The sequence below is a fragment of the Uranotaenia lowii genome, chromosome 1 (assembly GCF_029784155.1).
Source record: "Uranotaenia lowii strain MFRU-FL chromosome 1, ASM2978415v1, whole genome shotgun sequence".
NCBI lineage: Eukaryota > Metazoa > Arthropoda > Insecta > Diptera > Culicidae > Uranotaenia > Uranotaenia lowii.
This window is the reverse complement of record NC_073691.1, coordinates 66,020,697-66,036,894: the sequence shown is the minus strand read 5'-3', so window position 1 is coordinate 66,036,894 and position 16,198 is coordinate 66,020,697. Positions and strand designations below refer to the sequence as shown.

General features: G+C 35.3%; 1 long non-coding RNA gene across 1 annotated transcript; it reads right to left on the bottom strand.

Moving 5' to 3' along the window:
- Window positions 1-14,036: 14,036 nt before the first annotated feature.
- LOC129739147 (uncharacterized) lies at window positions 14,037-15,998 on the bottom strand. Its single transcript, XR_008735760.1, has 3 exons — window positions 15,845-15,998; window positions 15,493-15,766; window positions 14,037-15,092 (listed from the first exon to the last, which is right to left on the bottom strand). It is a non-coding gene; the product is annotated as an uncharacterized LOC129739147 (long non-coding RNA).
- Window positions 15,999-16,198: the final 200 nt, after the last annotated feature.

Genomic DNA, 16,198 nt, shown 5'->3' with positions numbered 1-16,198 from the left:
AGGGTCAACACCGAATTCGGTAAAAGGAAGCTGAGTTACTTTGGTAGCATGATGTACAACAGCCTGCCGGAAACAATGAAACAAGCCTCAACAATCCATAACTTCAAAATACAGTTGACCTCAACCTGCAAACAACATATCAGTCGCTACCTCCGCTGAAATAACAGCCATACTAATACCTCTGTATACCTCTTTTTATTTACCACCTCTCCGCCTAGACCACCGCCGCCTCAACACACCACCGCCTCAACATACCACCGCCTCAACACGCCACCGCCGCAGCATACCGCCATACCACCAAACCTCCACACACCGATACCTTCACTGCAAAATCTATGTCATCGCTTCATCGTCATGTATCCAGCTATACACGAACTATGTAAACTCATCCGAATAACATAGTAACATAACAACGTTACATTCCTTTAAAAGAGCAATCACTTGCTCGCTAGGAATGCTATATCATGAATTCACTACCGATGCCTACAAATAAATCTAATTCTAATTCTAAATCTGAATCTGAAATCTGAATCTGAAATCTGAATCTGAAATCTGAATCTGAAATCTGAATCTGAAATCTGAATCTGAAATCTGAATCTGAAATCTGAATCTGAAATCTGAATCTGAAATCTGAATCTGAAATCTGAATCTGAAATCTGAATCTGAAATCTGAATCTGAAATCTGAATCTGAAATCTGAATCTGAAATCTGAATCTGAAATCTGAATCTGAAATCTGAATCTGAAATCTGAATCTGAAATCTGAATCTGAAATCTGAATCTGAAATCTGAATCTGAAATCTGAATCTGAAATCTGAATCTGAAATCTGAATCTGAAATCTGAATCTGAAATCTGAATCTGAAATCTGAATCTGAAATCTGAATCTGAAATCTGAATCTGAAATCTGAATCTGAAATCTGAATCTGAAATCTGAATCTGAAATCTGAATCTGAAATCTGAATCTGAAATCTGAATCTGAAATCTGAATCTGAAATCTGAATCTGAAATCTGAATCTGAAATCTGAATCTGAAATCTGAATCTGAAATCTGAATCTGAAATCTGAATCTGAAATCTGAATCTGAAATCTGAATCTGAAATCTGAATCTGAAATCTGAATCTGAAATCTGAATCTGAAATCTGAATCTGAAATCTGAATCTGAAATCTGAATCTGAAATCTGAATCTGAAATCTGAATCTGAAATCTGAATCTGAAATCTGAATCTGAAATCTGAATCTGAAATCTGAATCTGAAATCTGAATCTCAAATCTGAATCTGAAATCTGAATCTGAAATCTGAATCTGAAATCTGAATCTGAAATCTGAATCTGAAATCTGAATCTGAAATCTGAATCTGAAATCTGAATCTGAAATCTAAATCTGAAATCTGAATCTGAAATCTGAATCTGAAATCTGAATCTGAAATCTGAATCTGAAATCTGAATCTGAAATCGGAATCTGAAATCGGAATCTGAAATCGGAATCTGAAATCTGAATCTGAAATCTGAATCTGAAATCTGAATCTGAAATCTGAATCTGAAATCTGAATCTTAAATCTGAATCTGAAATCTGAATCTGAAATCTGAATCTGAAATCTGAATCTGAAATCTGAATCTGAAATCTGAATCTGTAATCTGAATCTGAAATCTGAATCTGAAATCTGAATCTGAAATCTGAAATCTGAATCTGAAATCTGAATCTGAAATCTGAACCTGAAATCTGAATCTAAAATCTGAATCTGAAATCTGTATCTGAAATCTGAATCTGAAATCTGAATCTGAAATCTGAATCTGAAATCTGAATCTGAAATCTGAATCTGAAATCTGAATCTGAAATCTGAATCTGAAATCTGAATCTGAAATCTGAATCTGAAATCTGAATCTGAAATCTGAATCTGAAATCTGAATCTGAAATCTGAATCTGAAATCTGAATCTGAAATCTGAATCTGAAATCTGAATCTGAAATCTGAATCTGAAATCTGAATCTGAAATCTGAATCTGAAATCTGAATCTGAAATCTGAATCTGAAATCTGAATCTGAAATCTGAATCTGAAATCTGAATCTAAAATCTGAATCTGAAATCTGAATCTGAAATCTGAATCTGAAATCTGAATCTGAAATCTGAATCTGAAATCTGAATCTGAAATCTGAATCTGAAATCTGAATCCGAAATTTGAATCTGAAATCTGAATCTGAAATCTGAAATCTGAATCTGAAATCTGAATCTGAAATTTGAATCTGAAATCTGAATCTGAAATCTGAATCCGAAATCTGAATCTGAAATCTGAATCTGAATCTGAAATTCTAAACTGAAATTTGAATTTAAATTTGAAATTTTAATCTAAAATTTTACCCTCAAATCTGAATCTTAATTTAATTTTGAAAATTTTAGCCTCATTCATGAGACGTGCATTATGAATTTCGAGTTCATGGTTGAAAAAAAAAGTTCAACACGGATTATTATTCCTGATGGTATGCTTACAAGAATAATCCTCAACATCATTTTATCAGTTTAAATTTAAAAAAATAATAAAAAATGAGAAACAGACTGCCTTGTTTAAGGTTTCTGATTTGTAATTTTTTAACCCGAACCCTCATACCTCTTGCTCTTATGATTTAATAATTATTTGTCCATTTTAGATTAATTGAAATATTTTTAAAATTTTTGTTTGTTTACTCTTACAAACGATTTTTTCATTAGTTTATTTATTGATGTTTTCGTATATTTTTTAACTTTAATCGAAAATTTGCTGAAATTAAATGCTGTAATTTCCACAATTGATTCTGCAAAATTCCGTATCAAATCCGAAATTCCTTCTTCAATCAATGTTGCGGAAATGATTATGTTAATAAAGAGGCTTGTTTTTTTTTTGCTTTAGTCACCTTTACTCTACTTTAAACTCCCCCAATAATTTCCATCGGCAAACAAACAAATCATCGTAATCACTCGCGCACCGGACGCTCGCCAAATTCTGAACATCCAGATACATCTAAATAGAAATCATGTGCTGCTAAATGAAATGAAAAGGAGGCGCGTCGGAAAGGGAAAAACCGAAGATCCCATCCCATGTATACACACTCTTCGGGCATCGCACGATGTCCGAGGGGCGTTTCTTTCGCTTTCGGAGCTTTCGGAGCTTTCGGATAAATCATAAGGCACTCACTCGAAGGTCGCGTTCACTCCGGCGACTTACACGACAATTTTGTTTCAACTGTAGTTTCGCAGTTGCGCTCCGGATTTATTTCGCTGCGAAGCGGAAAATGAACTCAGAAAATCACTGGGCTATGACGCGAATGAATTCTGCAGATGAACACCTTCCTCAATGAGGTGTTGTTGCTTTTCATAAGAGGGTCTAATAAAAACAGGATATATCACGTTTGATGGGAATAATCCAAAACAATTTATTTGAAAAAACTTTTATTTTATTATTCGACATATTTGTTGGAATTAAACATATTTATGTCGCCATCAGCAGTACATCGATACCCGGTTCGAAAGAAGTTGATCCTTATCAGTGGTTGATCCGCCGCATCCGGTCCTTTGACCTTGGGGTTTTCCCGGTCAAAGTTCTGAAAGTAAACAAAAAAAAATGGAGTTTACAAATCTGTTGGACGTTCACAAAAAAAATCAATTCAAACTTACCATGAACAAGAATAAAATTGACGGTTAAAAAATGACTGATGGAATGAATGTGTTCATTATTTTTTCACAATGCCGTTTTTTATATTTTTCATAAGAACTTGATATAAAAATTGTAAAAATTTCTTAATTTTACACTCTATAAGGCGCTCATAAGACGTTTCTTATGAAAAATATAATAAGGATTTGCCTGAGTGTAGAGATCGAGATTCGGGAACGTAAGTGGAGTGGAGATGGATAGGGAACATGCTGCGAAAGGATGAGAACGAGATTTGCAGAGAGGCGCTTGAATGGAATCCAGAAGGACATCGAAGAAGAGGCAGACCCAGAATCTTGTGGAGGCGAGGCCTAGCCGCCGAAATACGAACTGTCGACGAGAGTCTTGACTGGGACCAAGTGAAGACGCTGTCTCCGGATCGTCAACGGTGGATGTGTTTTACCACGGCCCTGTCCATCGAAGGATCGGCACGGAAACATTCAGTTGTTAAGTTATCTTGTGAAAGGATATGGAATGTGTTTTATTTGACTTCTTCCAGATATATGCAATGCGGTTGTGCTGGGAGGACAATCCCAGCTTTTAGAAAGCTTGTTAATGCCGGTTCGACATAGAATCTTATACCGATAATTCCATCTCTAATGAAGTTCATTATTGGAGTTGAATCAGATTTGTGGGCGTAGATACAAATATATTCAATCAACCGAATTTTTCAATGAGTTTTTAATCAATACAATGAGCTTTACTAAATTCAAATAATAAACACTTTTTCAATCTTCTCGTTATATTTATCTGATTTGAGAACTACGGACTACAAGGTGTACAATTATGTATTATTTATCATCAAAAACCTTATATCAAGCACATCAAAAGTACGAGTTAATATTTTCACAAACCAGGTATGATCTCAGTTTCATGGTCCTGTAATGCCTTCCTTGTTTCGGGCTCCTTGCGTAGACCAGGGAACTTGAAGCGGCACAATCCATCTTGAAATCTTCCGTTCACGTAACAGAAATATGGCACAACGAGTGATAGTTGATGTCCATCATGTTCTATGTAATACGGAGTCGATGCAGGTGAAACGGTACTGAATCCCGAAAGTTGAATATTTTCCGTTGCCGAAATACACACAATGATTTGGTAAAGCAACAAAATTAATACTGAAACTTTTGTCGATTTGACAATCATCTCTTCCCTTTTCAATGGAATTTTGCAATAGAATATTCTTTTTGCAAAACTTGTGGCTACGCCCGGAGAACTCTAGCGATAAGAACGTTGAATGTTTAAATCAGACTTTGGAATGAATCAATGCGCATAGTGTAGTGATTTTTTTACAATCCATTTATTAGAAATGGCAAGACCTTCATGCGTTATTCAAGTACAAGTATATTGCTGTCTCTGATCGGAATAATCAAGATATAGTAAATAGAGGCAAATAAAAGCATTGGAAATAAAATAATAATTCCTATTGTGTCGAATCGAACTATCTTCAAAAAATTTAATAGAAAGAAATAATAAATATAACTCTTATTATTATGGATGCCATATTTATTCCAAAAATCAGGAAAACTTGACTTTTAAAATCAGCATAAATCAGGATAAATCAGGCTTCAATAAAAAGCCGAACTGATGACTTTTTTGTCTTTCTTACAAAAAGGTCATGAGTTCTAGACCCCTTTTCCTTGGTACCGTCAAACGGGGCATCATGCAACAGCGAGGTTAGATGCAACTTTTATATAACACCACACTGAATCAATTTTCAATTTAATGTATTGTAATAAAGCAATCTTTTAATGATTACAAAATGATGATGACATATTTTCTCGCATCTTAAGCTAGTTTTTTTTTTAGTTTTTTTTAATTTTATATAAAATTTGAAAAATCAAGCAATAAATGTACATTTCTTAATATTTTTCGATGCCGTAAAAAACTTTACCCAGTATGACGGATTGGCTTGATAATATTACCTACAAACTTTTTGCTGGTTTTCTAATGCTATACCAACACTGTTGGTGCAAAAATATTTTTCGAACATTCACTCAGTTTTTTCAAATACATATTTTTATCATTCAGTTAGGTGTCTGGGGTAAAATGCAACAAAATGCAAATCAAAGAAACACCTTGTACAACTCGTTCCCATGTGCTCGAATTTGAATGTTTTGCATCACTCGTTTGCAAACATTAAAATTTCATTCATTCAAACATTTATTTTTATGATTTCAGCTTGTAAAATTTTTCGTAGTATTATTTAACCCCTAAATGTATGCAGCATCTTTATTTTCAGAAAAAAAATAGTTTCAACAGACCAAAAAATTACTGCAATTGATGTTTTCATGCGTAATGGTCTTTAAGGCAACGCAAATATATTAAAAACTGTAAATTTTCATACGTGTTCATAAGATTTTTCACTAGAAACAAAGTTTGTTGCAAGTTACCCCGTTTCCTAAGGAGGGTGAAAATCGCATGTTTTTAGAAAACTGAAAATAGCTAAAGAAACCTTTAAACTTTTGATGCATAAATGGTAGTAATGATTATAATTTTAATGGCATGTGCGGCGGAATGAAAACTAGAGACAATTTATTTTATAGAATTTGAAAGAAAGGTGGATAGACAGGCATTCGTGCGCCAATAGGAGAAAGCTTGATAGGTGTTGAAATTTTAGGCTAGAGGGCATGTTGATGAAAAGCTCCCATGAATTGCTCCCGCCTTTGCTCTGCATTAGCTAACTATACATGAGAAACCCAGAAAGAGAATTCCCATGTATAGCGAACCCAATGGTTTGAGAGCGTGTTTTTACGCACACTTCAAACGAGCAAAAACGTAGCAACCCATGGGCCTATTGGCGCACTAATGCCTGTCTATCCACCTTTCTTTCAAATTCTATAAAATAAATTCTCTCTAGTTTTCATTCCGCCGCACATGCCATTAAAATTATAATCATCAAATTACGGCGATTAAAATTATATAACAAACAATCATTGGCAAAAAGAAAAAAAAATACAACAAGAAAAATACGGTTCAAAAATTGACACTTGGCCAAAAAGTTAGAACGCGGAATAGATAAAATGTGATATGCGAAAAAATCGACAAGTAGCAACTATTCGCAGCGAATCTGAAAAATTGGCAACGTCGATAGAACTGTTCTCGCATAAGGGCCCTCCCAACGGTTCAGGCGTAAATATTGGTTTTAAGTATACCAGTTTAAGCACAATTTGAAATTTTAGAATCGGCTAAAACACCCACTCCCCACCGGTGTAGGAGCAAATTTAAAACGGAAACACTTTCATTGCAGACACTCAATAATTGAGAAGAAAAAACCCATTTGATTAGAAAAATTGCATAAGTTTTGAGTTTCACGATTAATTGTCTTAAAATTAATTCTACGAATATTCTTTTTGACAGAACAATGATTTCAACTATTCTACCAGGATTACATTAATTTAAAAGCAAACATGACTACACAACGAGGAAAAAAGCTCAATTGAAACAATTCTTCAATTAATTCAATCAAATTGCTTTGAATCAATGGAATAAGGTTTTGTTAAAATGAAATGAAAAAGCAATTTTTTTTTCAAGTTATTGCTGACATTAATAAAGGAAATGAGAAATGTTTATCCCAAAGACAAGGAAATTTTCCTTTGATTTGTCGACATTTTTGTTTGACAAAAACTTGTTTCACTTAGTAAATTTATGTATGGATACAGAAAAATATGCTGCTATTGACGAAAACTCCGAGCAATCTATACGAAACTAAAAATCTCTCAATATCTCAAATAAAACAAAAATTATAGAACAAACAATAAACAAACAATTAAATATTTAATTTACCTCATCGAAAAAGTATTGAAATTTTCTTTTCGTTTTTTTTTCAAATTTTAGAACGCTGACTGGATTCACTAATTCGTCGAGCCCAAATGAAAAGCTTTTTATTTAATTATATTTAATCGAGAATAATGTGACATCTATTATTTATACTTGGTATGGTTTTTATTAACATCTATTCTCAATTTATGTTACGTATAGGCTGGATGAAGCGAAAAAAACATTCAAATATTATCTCAAAAAGAAACTATTATCACACCCAATGTTACCCAAACATGTGTGAAAGAAATCATTGTTGGCTAAAATTTTCTCACCGTGAACTAAATCGGTCTGTCGTATATTTTGAAATCCTGTTCCAAATTTGCATGAATTTGGAACAAAGGCGTATAACTGTTGGGAATTTTGAAATCGATAACTGTGCTAAAACAGCAATTTACGCCACCGGTGCCAGCCGAAATGTTTTAGCGTGGTCGAAAACCGTGTTTTGCATCTACCGTTGGGACAGCCCTAAGGAAAGCTCAGTAGGCCCATGGGTTGCTACGTTTTTGCTCGTTTGAAGTGTGCGTAAAAACACGCTCTCAAACCATTGGGCTCGCTATACATGGGAATTCTCTTTCTGGGTTTCTCATGTATAGTTAGCTAATGCAGAGCAAAGGCGGGAGCAATTCATGGGAGCTTTTCATCAACATGCCCTCTAGCCTAAAATTTCAACACCTATCAAGCTTTCTCCTATTGGCGCACTAATGCCTGTCTATCCACCTTTCTTTCAAATTCTATAAAATAAATACTCTCTAGTTTTCATTCCGCCGCACATGCCATTAAAATTATAATCATCAAATTACGGCGATTAAAATTATAAAGTCTGCTTCATTTAATATTGGAACAAATTCTTTTGCTCATTGTGGCGCTCCTAGTGGACGGATTTGGAAACTTTTTTCACCCACGTGTCGGGAAATTCAATACCTTTCACCATGTATTTATGTCATAACACCAAACGATAGCATTTTGTAAACAACCGCCATGGAAGCCGAACGGAGAGATCAAATTGTGCACAGTTTTCTTGAAAATCCATTGTTGTCGGCATCGAAGCTAGCTAAACAGCTTAAAATGCCCAGAAATACCGTATAGCAGTACAAGGAAACATTGACGACGGCTCGGAAGCCGCATTCGAAGCGTCAGAGTGGAACTGTCGACCGGAAACTGCGTGGGAAAGTCATCAAGGCCGTCAAGAGGAATCCCAATCTTTCAGACCGCGATTTGGCCAATAAGTTCCAGGCCGCTCACAGTTAGGTGCGACGAATTCGTCTCCGGGAAGGAATAAGGTCATTCCGAGCCAGCAAACAGCCAAATCGGACGCTGAAGTAGAACAATGTGGCCAGAATCCGTGCTCGAAAGCTGTACGACCAAGTGCTGACCAAGTTCGACGGATGTATTCTAATGGACGATGAGACCTACGTGAAGGCGGACTTTGGGCAAATCCCAGGTCAAAAATTTTATTTGGCGACGGCTCGGGGGGATGTACCTGCAAAATTTAAGTTCGTGTTTGCGGATAAATTCGCCCGCAAGTACATGATTTGGCAGGGGATATGCAGTTGTGGACAGAAAACCAAAGTCTTTCTCACTGACAAGACAATGACATCAGAAGTCTACAAAAAAGAGTGCCTGCAGAAACGGATTCTGCCGTTTATTCGTGCCCACGACCGTCCAGTAATGTTTTGGTCGGACCTCGCAAGCTGCCATTACAGCAAAACGGTTATGGAATGGTACGCAACGAACGGGGTCAGCGTAATACCGAAGGACCTCAACCCCCCAAACTGCCCCCAGTTCCGGCCGATAGAGAAATACTGGGCAATCACGAAGCGGAGGCTTAAGGCAAAGGGAAAACTTGTTAGGAACATGACTCAAATGAAGAACTGGTGGAATCAAATCGTCAAAACGGTGGACGAAAAGGGTGTGCGCCGCCTAATGTGCCGTATTACGGGAAAAGTACGAGAATTTCTTCGAAACAGCAATGAATAATTTTTTTATTTTTTTTTTATGAAAGAGTAAAGAAAATGCTACATTTGTATGAAAAACAAATTATGCATTCGTTAATAAATGACTGAACTACACGCAATTGTTTGTGTTCCAATATTAAATGAAGCAGACTTTATAACAAATAAATGGTAGTAATAACTGTGAACATGAGTTTTTTAGAAACCATTGAAGTTGAAAATTGTTACATGTTGCCCCAGTTGACGGTATCGAATTATTCAGATCGATGATTTATTACGCTGTAAATGGATTTGTGCGTGCGTGTATATTTGTTCACGTTTTTTATACTTAACTGGCTAAACCATTTTAATGAATTTTTAACTGACAGTTGGGGATTTTTTTTTATTATCTGACGGGTTTGCGCCCTTCAGATTTTCCCCAAAATTGAAAATTTGAACTTAGGTTAGATTTTTTCGTCAATAAAAAATAACCATTTTTCAAAGCTACATAACTCTGTTATTTTTCAACGGAAATTATAAAATAGCACATCAAAACGCATTGAAATTTTATCAGCTTTCCAAATAAAATAGTTTAAAATTTATAAAGACCTTCAACATGAAAAGTTGTAAATAAACTTTAAATGGCGTATAAAAGTACCGTCTGCACTACCGAATATTTTGCAAAAAATACCATTGAATAGCTCAATTTATGATGCAACTTTCATCTGAAGACACCAAAGTGAGCCATCAACTCCTTGAAGAGTTATGAAAGAAATGCTGACGATAAATCTATTTTTTTTTGCGACGAAAACGATTGTATCTCATTTACCCGAAAACCATTGCCCAGAATGAATTTTTCCCAGAATGACAAATACCCGAAATCAAACCCCAGAATGTACCATTTCCCAGAAAAAAATTCCCCAGAATGCACCATTTACCAGAAATGTTTTTTCCCAGAATGGACCATTTCCCAGAATGTTTTTCCCCAGAATGGAACATTTCCCAGAATGGCACAAATCCCAGATTTTTTACTCTTGTATTTTTTTTTTTTTCTAATGAATTCTTGTAAATTTCATATGATTCGAAATATGAATCATATGAAAAAAAATTCTCGGGAAAAAAAATTCTTGTAAATGGTGCATTCTGGGGTTTGATTTCGGGTATTTGTCACTCTGGGAAAAATTCATTCTGGGCAATGGTTTTCGGGTAAATGGGATACAATCGTTTTTTTTTTCTGAAAATTGCATTTAGAAGTTCAAAAATGATCAAATTTAAGTCTTAGAAAGTAGCTTGGTGAGAAAAAAATATTCTGTATGGGACTGTTATGCGAGTAGATTTGAAAAAGGTTTCAAATATGGACGATTAACAGTCCCATAATTAATAAAAATGGTGCTCTCTACCTTACCAATAACCCAATTTCGAAAATTTCAGGTCTTACGATTTATTATGACAACCTAGAAACGATTTTCGTTTATGCTGAAAGTGGTGATCACAATTTAAGAATGTAAAACAGGAAAAGCTAATTTTGAGTCTAAGAAAAGTTCAGATACGTACCGGAATTTCGATAGCAACTTAATACCTTCTTGAAAGGATCGCAGCAACCTACCGGTAGTGAAATGACGTTTTTTAACAAGCTGATGGAAATTTATTTTCCGAAAATTCAAAACTTGTCCTCGATTAAGTTTTAAATGAGTGGGTGTGGTGGACCAAATTTTGCCAAAAAATACTAAGAGGACCACTAGTGACAAGATTGAAACCTCTTTTCCCAGTTCTGGATCAAAAAGTGATGGTGGTACGGCAGTTTGAAATGAGATGTTATCGGGATCGAGCTATGGCGATGGAACCAGCACGTACTCACATTCAGATTTAAAAAAGATAAGTAATGAAATCAGTTATACTTTAACTTTATTGTTCTAAGTTGGATTTTATTTTATCATTCGATTAGAAGAATTTGTTTACATAACTTGGATTAGCTGAACCAAGAATAAACTAGATTTTTCTAGTGATGAATAATTGTGAAAACAAAATACTGGCAATTCGACTCTTCATTTATTCTTCAATGATGTTTTAAAACATCATTAAAAAATTTAATGTTTTGCTCTAAGATCACTTTATCAGTTGTTCAGTTTTGTTTGTAGAAAATTGAACGTCTGATAACATTTTTAAATTTTGGTGATTGCAACCATTATGTTTATTAGCTTTTATACAAAAATTAGAAGCGAAAGGCTCAACTTTGCAATCTTATTGGATCTCATTCTTTCCATATTAAATTATTTGAGGTTTAGACAGGGATGAGTTAAAATTTTTATTTATAGAATTTTGAATTATTGGTTGCATTTAAAGTTTTGTTTTTTACTCAGTTGAACATTTAAAAAAAATAAGTTTTCAAATAATAGGTAAAATTTAAACTCAATTTGCTTAATTTTTCCGCAGTGAGAAATGTTTTTTTTTTAATTAAAAATAATTTTAAATGTCTGCTGGGATGTGTTTTATTTAATTAGAATTTAAAAGCATTGTAGAAGATTGCAAGTGATATGATAAAAAAATATTGTTAAATTTAGGGTACATATTAGAAAATCTATTTGAAAGCCAAATATCTACAAATTTTTGAACATGATTCTTGTCTTATTTGTCGTTCTTTTCAAAAATGTAGGTTGTAAAAATAAGATCTCTACACTAGTTAGTCTAATCAAAAATTGGTTTGCAAGGATGATGTTATTAAGATTTTAATGAGAGAAACAGCTAGCATGTGAGAAATTTTAATAATTGCTTTTGTAATTACTTGAGTATTCATAATTGTTTTTGGATATTCAAATTAATAACACAACGCAGTCCGTAGGTATTAATAGGGGATTTCTCAGGAAATGTCTAGGAGCATAGGAGGTGTAAAACGAAGATCGCACCATTTTCCAAAAATGGCTCCTGATCCAAACCTCTCCCTTACTAACACAACCTTTCCTGAGATACTTGAATATTGATTCGCAGACGTATAGACGGTTTCAATAGCTAGTGATACTGACTTATCATTGTTTCAGAGTTTTTCAAAACAAGCTTTTGAAGAACACTGGAATAACAGATTTATAGTTGATCCTAAAAAGTGTCTCACTAACAATCCTTCCTTCATCCCTCATTGACTACTAGGACGTGGCCGGCGTCGTTATTGATCATTTTTAAAGGGAGAGCATGAGTTTTGTGCAATGAGAATGAATTGCTAATCCCAAGCTGCATTCTTTTGGCCCTTGCACAAAATTGATGGCCTCGATCAATCACGGAGTAGCAACCATTGGCGATGTGGAACTCGTTCTACTTAGCCACGCCAGCGATCATGGAGCTCGAAATGTATTCAATATCAATCAAATTATAATATTAGGAAAACAATGTTAGAGAAGCATTTCGGGTTCAATGATTTAAGGTGGATATGAGTAGTCAAACAAGCTAAGCTAAGCTAAGCTAAGCTAAAACAGGAAAAGCTGATTTTCTCGCTTGCTTGTTTTTGCATATGGGGCTGTTATGAAAGTAGGGGCGGTGGAGCGTTGCAGCTAAACTGACTTCATATAATATATACAAAAATCTAATAACGCATCCGTTTATACCCAGTTTTGCACCAGGTCACAACAAGTTTTGCAAATTTTGCTGTCATTTTTAGAAGTTTATGCGCTCAGTTTTGCATCCGTAACTCTCCAGATTTAATTTAAAATGGACGGTGGAACACTGAAGATTCGTTTGTGAGCGATCGAGGTAGCAAAACACTGACGACGAATAATGTTCGTTCTAATATGGTAAACCTCAAAACTGGGCGAATGGAGAAAACGAATACGGTAAAAGTATCATATTTTCAATGTCATATTACCTACAATGGAAATGATGCTTTTTACAGCCTGGGCTGGCCATACTGAGCTCTTCGAATATTTCTTCATTTGTGCCACACTCTTTGTTTTTGATCAATGGGAAAGGATTTTGATGTCCAAAGCTTAGCTCCCGAAATAAAAACTATGTAAAGCACGTCTATATTTCACAATGATCTTTGATCGAAAAGTTAATCAGATATATAGCATATGACCAGGTTGTAAAAGCAACATTCCCATTATTTGTTATATCACATTAACAATACGATACTAAGAATTTTAGTAAAAATTTAAGTCAGTTATGCTGCAAACACTCTACAAAGCACGAAAAGTAGTGTTTTTTTACCTGCTTTGATAAGTTCTTTTGTTTTCATGTTGTTAGAAGTGCGCGCTACCTCCATATGTGAGTGCAGTTGTTCGACCATTGTTTGTTTTCGTCGCAAAAAAAAAAAATAGATTTATCGTCATCATTTCTTTCATAACTCTTCAAGGAGCTTATGGCCCATTTTGGTGTCTTCAGATGAAAGTTGCATAATAAATTGAGCTATTCAATGGTATTTTTTGCAAAATATTCGGTGGTGCAGACTGTACTTTTATACGCCATTTAAAATTTATTTACAACTTTACAACTTTTACAACTTTTTGAATAAAGGAAAAGCTTTTGAAAATGATTTGCTATTTTTCACTAGGTTCGGAAGTAGGAAAACTACAGAAGTTAAGTTGCGTGTCATCAAATATAGTAAAACAAATATACCTCACTATTAGCCTTCTCCATATATCTCACCAAGGACACGCATGGCAGCACCACCTACTGACGAAAGTTCCTACTAAAGTCACTGATAGTACCACTATCATACCCAGATCGGAACGAATTCGCAACCGGACCGATTGCTGTCAAAATATTAGTTGTCAGTTTAAATCTTTCCGGTTTTTATTGGAATTCTGTTAGATTTTCCTGACCATTTGGTTATTTTGACAGCTCAATCGCAAAAACTTAGCGTCGTCAGGAAAGTTGTGTCACCAGAGCACTGAATTCGTCCGAATTCGGTTGGATTTATGGTCAGATTTCTAACCGATTCAAGGGTTGAACGAGCTGAAATCCAACCGATTTCGGTCTAATTTGCCGATCCGGGTAACCACCAGCGGCAACAGCACAACCTACAAGTCAGAAATCCGCCAGAAGTTGTTAGGATCGTCGATGTTTATACATGATAGTAAGATCTTTCTCCACATGATGGCGTGTTGTGTCGTCTTGTTTTTTGAAGAGTGAGGTATATTGGTTATAAAGTAATAACTGTATTTGGTGTCATAAAATAAAATGGAGCTTGCCAAGACAGACATCGAAACCCGGATCATAAAAGCCCGAACGAAAATTCATATCTTCTACTCAAACTTCAATTCCTTATTGTTGTACGGGTGCGAAACTTGGTGCACGACATGAAAACTGCAAGTTTTTGTGAATCGCTGTCTGCGGAGTATCATCCGCGCTTGGTGGCCTGGCAACTGGATCTCAAATGAGGAACTATATCGCCGGTGTCATCAAAAAGCGCTATACATTGAAATTCGGAAACGTAAGTGGAGATGGATTGGGCACACGCTGCGGAGAGATGAAAACGAAATTTGTAGAGAGGCGCTTGACTGGAATCCGGATGGGCATCGAAGAAGAGGCAGGCCCAGAAGCTCGTGGCAGCGTAGTCTAGCCGCTGAAATCCGCACAGTTGACGAAAACCTTGGCCTGCAGCAAGAGGTGACGCTGGCTCCGGATCGCCAACAGTGGAGATTATTTATCTCAGCCCTTTGCGTTGGGCAATTGGTTTTGCTAAAAAACAAAGATTTGGAAAATATCATTACAAATGAAATATTTTCAAATGCCTTACATTCAGTTTTGCAAACAACTTGAAAAGGAATACTTTGGCCCATTGGAAACCTACTCTAAGCACCCCAAAGAAATGCTTAAGTGCGACTTGCATAGCTACTGAACTATTTCTCCAACTGCATTCGATTTGTTTTGTTAAATTATAACTTTCTTTTAAACATTAAATCAACAATCAAGAAATTTTATGAAAGTTTTTGTCTCATTTTTTATTTCTGAAATATGATATTTATGAACTTTTTTTTCAATACTACTGGATGGTACAAATTATTGACGCGTATGTTTGGAGTTTTTTTTTTATACTATTCACATAAAATTATATAAAACTGAGACATTGTTCACCTACCGGGAAACTTTCGCCGGCATTCTCCATCCCTGTAAATCTCTCCTCCTTTGCAGGTCGAAACGAAATTTGATCGAGACCCTACCTGGAAGGATGTCGCCGAGTTGTTTGTAGCTCTGGTAGGACGAGGCGTAGGAAAGTTCGATGCGCTAAATATCAATCTTTCATCCGATCCGTAGTCCCGCCAAGGAACGCACCGAAGCACCGGGATCTGCATTGTCAAAAGTGTTATAATAACACAGCAGCACAAAATCAAACTGCTGGAGCTCATGACAATCTATTGGATGAATTGGGAAAAACTTGTATTAGCGCAGTAACCAATGTGACGTCACAACGACGAACACCCGAAGATTACCTCTGATTTCAAAGTCTAATTGACGGCGAATAATGTTACTTTTTGATAAGCGACGTTGGATTGTTTAGTCGATTGTTCGATGCCGAGAATCAATAAGAATAAACGAGCTCTCAATGAACGAAACTGTTTTGTATTGATCCAGGGCAGGAATTTTGTCTGTGCTAAAATCCTTTCAACGTCAAATTTCTTTCATCAATCTACCGACCAGTGCGAAGGTTCATGTTTAACTTTCATGAAAAGTGATTTCTAAAAAAACTAATTCAAAGCTAAAAATCAACTGATTTGCATTTAACAATTTTTAATGAGGATTTGTTTTGTTCTGAAATATTCTTTCCGATTCATGCGTGTTAATTT